This window comes from Bombus impatiens, unplaced genomic scaffold (genome assembly GCF_000188095.3).
Source record: "Bombus impatiens unplaced genomic scaffold, BIMP_2.2 scf_0114, whole genome shotgun sequence".
In the NCBI taxonomy this organism is placed as follows: domain Eukaryota; kingdom Metazoa; phylum Arthropoda; class Insecta; order Hymenoptera; family Apidae; genus Bombus; species Bombus impatiens.
Genome location: NT_176533.1, coordinates 913069 through 918068, shown reverse-complemented (window position 1 = coordinate 918068; position 5000 = coordinate 913069). Strand labels below are relative to the sequence as shown.

The window sequence follows — 5000 nt, the reverse complement described above, 5'->3', positions numbered from 1 at the left end:
TCGATATATACTTCTATTTTAATTTATTTTGTAAATATTATACATTATATTGCTATATTGTTATACGATATATCAAAAAGTCAAATTAAATATACATTCTCTCATATCATTAGTCATATCCTTCAACTTCGATGCGTTAATTATGCTTTGTTACATTCGGCGTATTTGCTTTCCTTAATACGTACCTAAAATGTACGATGTCCTTGCTCGAGAGCAGAAACTCTTTTGGGAAATGTTCACGTTCGATCTCCTTAAGAATGTTGTTCCGTCTCTCGTAAGTCTGCGATTCTTGTCGACTTTGTCGGTGAAACACCTGTAACGTAAATTGTTACATAAAAATATATACACTTACTCAAAAAGCTCGACCCTAATAGGATTAACTAGACATTGACTTTTCCCTAGATTTCGATATCCTTTCGCGTTCACTCCGAGCAACGTATCGCATATCGGCGTTGCTGAATTTATATTATTCAGAACTAAGTTTAGAGGATAAGCGATCAAATACGGAAATACATCTCAAACACAAACACAACAAACACAACTCTTGTTTAATTATAATTCCACATGTCTATTATCCGTTCGCCAAATATTTACATAAGAATTTTTATTCGCTACATATTATCAGCATCCGATGCTGCACGTGTCGTATGTGTATCTGTTATACACGTGTTTCATCGTACATGTATCTGATATACAGGAATTTATGTAGAAAAGAATTGCTCTTTTCTTCGCGATGCTCAAGTCCGAATATGTCTGCGAGAGCAGGGTAAAGTCGGCGTTCGAGTGGTTTTAAAATAACTATTGTTGTGACGTGGACTTAACGAATGACCTTGGCCTAAAATGACTAATCTACTCCTGCACGGTCCCCTTTACTATATATTTTTCTAAATCCACGGAAATATTCACTAGAAAAATTCAAACTTTCTTTTTTTACTCAGCCGTTTGGTAACCGTGCAACGTGCCAGGAGTTTGGTCATTTTCGTAATTTTGCCCGCTTCGTTCACCGAAAGCCTTTTCCGTCGATAAGCGAATACGATGGCCGATAAAAGAGCTACGGATCCTGCGATTTATTTTCGTCCCGGTGCGTAATCTCGAAATATTCCTCCTACTGTGATATCTGGGGGAAAGAGGAGAGCACGTATCGCGCAGGGATCAAGCTCGATCCGTTGTCAGCCTACGAGTAAAACTAAATTTGTTCGTATTGAAGAAACGATCTGCTCAACACATTTGCAGCTGATAATTTTACGAGAATCTCAAAGCAGAAAATGGCGATTAAGGTCACTGGTTGCTACAATTAATTTCTTAAATAATTTCTATAGTTACGATAAGAATTGAAATTCTTGCTTTCTTAGTGATTAACAATTGGCCATGTCAGTGGCAGCTAATGTGTTAATCCATCGAGACGTCTATATTTTCTGTAGCAATCCGTTGTTTGTATTTTATGTAATTTTAGCACTGAACGATTCCGTATTAAAATCGAAAAATAATTTAAATTTCATGACCCATCATGTACTTTTTATGAAAAGATCGATAAGGATTATAGCAAACGTTAGGTTTGGCTCAGGGGAAATGTTTGTGGAAATGTATTAATAATTTAAACGTTAAATGAATATGGATTAAAGTCTGTACGTGCTGACAAAACATAATCTTACAAGAGTTTATTAAACATTAGACTTTTGACACCGTCTAATAACTATGATAACGTTTGGAGTTAGACAAATTTTAATTCGTAGGAATGAGACATGCAACAAATATACTATTTTCTATTTTATGAAAGATAAAAGTAAGTGATAAGCATGGAAGATAACTTTTCAATTCACAACAGCACATTTGGTCTTTGTGGTATTGAAAATTCTTAACGTTCGTCGTGTCCTATATTTCTAGACGGTGATCGTATTTTGCGGCGAATTTCGCTCCAAATCAAGTGGAAGAGCTGTCTTTTTCTTAGAGAGAAACGACATAAAATTTCTAGCACTTGTTCATACCCACAGAAATAAACAAAAATTTGAGAATATGCTTCAGTTACGTGCCACATTTACGTAACTGAAACTACGATTGCCTCTTACTTCTCCATGGAAAAGTCTCGTTTAACAACGAGTCGAGACAATTTCCAGACATTGAAACATTAACAGTTAACAGCCAATTTGCATCTTTCTGAAGTACGATATTAAGTCTAGCATAAGTACTTGGAGAATTTACGCGGAACTCTATTTGTACATGAGATAAATCAGTGCTCCCGCTTTCTATATACATCATACTCCGTGCAAGCAAAGCGCAGCCAGCTCTTACATTACATGGCACTTTAAGCAAAACGATAGAAGCACGAAAGCCGACTTCCGTAATAAAACAAGATGAAAACCTAACTGGTGACTTGGAGAACTAGTAGCGTACACCTTAGCCCCTAAGTTTAACTTAGCTTTCATGGAACATGTTGAAACAAAACAGGCTACTAAACGCAAGCTCGGGCACAAATTCTCTGATAATCCGTTCGATAAAATTCTCCGTTTGTTTCAGTTAATTCTTAGAATAAACGATTCGCGATCTTAAGATCAACGGTCCGCCGTTTCTTCCCGAAATGGGAGAAGAAACGATGCTTGACGAAGCTCCCTTAGAAAAATTATTCTTCAGATACGAAGAAAAGACGCAAATGAGACGGAACGGTATCTATGAAAACTTCTTTCGAAACTATTTCAGGAAAATTATTCCATAGATTCGAAGAAAAGCAACGGAAGAGGAAACGATATTTACAGGAACTTTCTTTTAGACATTTTTTCGAAGAAATCGTATTTCAAATACGAAAGTAAAGAAGAAAACAGAAGGAGAAACGGTATGCGTGGAAATCCTTCTCGAAACTGTTTCGAAAAAATTATTTAGATAAGAGAAAAGATATTTAGGAAAGTAACCAGAAAGAAGAAACGGTATCGATGGAAACTTGGACGTCGTGTTTCGGAAAAGATATCCTTCGGATACGAAGAAGGGCCAAGAGAAGAAACGAAGCGTTATAGAGTAAAACAAGAACGAAAGATGGTAGAAGCATAGAAAGAGACGATAGTGTGAATTTTCAAAGCGGCGCATTTTCCTCGGTCCGCTTAGGGCCTGGGGCCGCCTAGTTCGGCGAGCGTCGCGACGCCACGCGAGGCAAGCCTTTTTCGTGCCTGTCGGGCAAGAAGCATCCCACGAGAATGCGGGGGCGTTCTGACGAGAGCATATATTCGACGTCGGGACGCTCCCGAGGCACAGACGCCACTCCAACTCTGTCCCGTGCACGGTACGTAGAAACTGTTCTCTGGAAACGATATTTCATTTATCACGGACGCTATCGGCTACCACCAAGAACCCTCGACACCATCGAAGATACCGGAAGCCGATCGATCCCTGCGATTGATTTTGTTATATCGATCGGATCGTAGGATTTTTCAACCGATCCTTTGGATAGAAGAGAGCCATAGTTGGAGGCGTAGCGGTACGCTGTTAGACTTTTAAGGGAGTGGTCGAGTTTCCTTCCGGTATCTCGCATCTGAAATAGCATCGAGGGTTAATTGCGTGTGTTCTGAGAACCAGAAGTAATTTTCTAGCATTTGTGTAATAGAAATCACTTAACTGATTAATTTTTTTTTTTACAGAAAACGATCGATTATTTACGATTTAGATTTGTACGATAGCTTAATTTTAAAAGAGTTCCCTCAGCTGCATCGTGTACGTTAAATCGTATTTCGATACTTGTTTGCAGCTTATTAATGCGATATAGAATCTTGGCTTTTATCGAAAAGTTCGGATAGTAATAATTGGTTTTAGATTTTCTTTCCGTCAAATGTCGAAGCAATTGTTTTATTCGATCTTTTGATATCTACCTTTGTTTTAAACGCAACAAGTAATACGATCTCTTTAGGAAAATTCGTTCTTGCAATCGAAAGTATCCAACACTAGATATCTATTTTTGTGCTAATATTTTATATATTTTTATCGTAATATTTGAAATACAAAATCAGGTTAGTGTTTAAATTTCATATCTATTTGTAAATTACGCATCAACGAATATTATATTGAGGATATTTATTTTCTAAAGGAATTTTTATTTCTTATCGTCGATTTGAATCAATCATACCGCACCATTGAAACTTTTTATTCGTTCTATACGTTTTGTGTACACGATTTCGCTGGCCTTATTAAGTTACCGAGAATAGTTAGAAATACTATTTTTAGAGTAGAACAAATTTTCTCGCTTGTCGTTCGAATTTTTAAAAAAAGAAAGATATATATGAAATTTAATATTACCACGCTATCGTTTAATTTTGACATACGAGAACCTTTAAATTGGTCCAAGTGGTCTTTGCATTATTTGATAACATTTATCTTAGTAAATTTGAGATCATTAAACAGCAAGTTCTACAAATTACATCTGTTCTCTGCACTCGCAAAATATCTACTTTAAAATCATCGCATCTTGCTAACACCTATCCAACGGTAAAATCATAAATTGCTATCCCATTTATGGCAACGCAAAATCCAATTAACGATATGAAAAGATATCGAAACCTAAAACCTCAAACTAACTGCTTTCTGCTTGCAAAATTACATATAACTGTATACTCGAAAGAATACTCGCTCTGATTACAAAAGACAGCTGTCATCGACGAATTTCTAATCGTTTTAAAAATTTCCTCGCTGGTGTATCGTCATTTTACGCGCGAATTTCTTCTCTCGATATCGAAATTCTTCTAACCAGCTAATCACGAGTGCCAAAAATACCTGCGCGGGGCGAATGGCCGACTCTATCGTCATGTTTAGGCATATTCGAGGTCTTTGCCCGTGTGCGAAGTTAGTCCTTTTGCGAGCAGAGCATAATTTTGGCACGCGCGAGCCACGTCGTTATGCTGTATCTTTCGTGGTCCGAGCGGAGTCGCGGCGAGCAGAGACGATGTTACCCACCATAATCGACGCTTGCACTTATTAGGGATCGTCCGTCGGTCGTACGTCTAAAGTTAGCGTCGCGGCGCCCC

At 37.6% G+C, this 5000-nt stretch overlaps 2 protein-coding genes across 2 annotated transcripts in view; both read left to right on the top strand.

Moving 5' to 3' along the window:
• LOC105680259 (actin, indirect flight muscle-like) overlaps window positions 1–359 on the top strand; it is a 1879-nt gene extending 1520 nt beyond the window's left edge. The window contains exon 1 of the mRNA XM_012380887.3: window positions 1–359. This exon is cut by the window's left edge and continues 1520 nt beyond it. The gene's annotated coding sequence lies outside the window, so the exon portion shown is untranslated.
• LOC100740936 (actin, clone 205) overlaps window positions 1–5000 on the top strand; it is a 9464-nt gene that overhangs the window by 2300 nt on the left and 2164 nt on the right. The gene's annotated exons all lie outside the window — the stretch shown is intronic.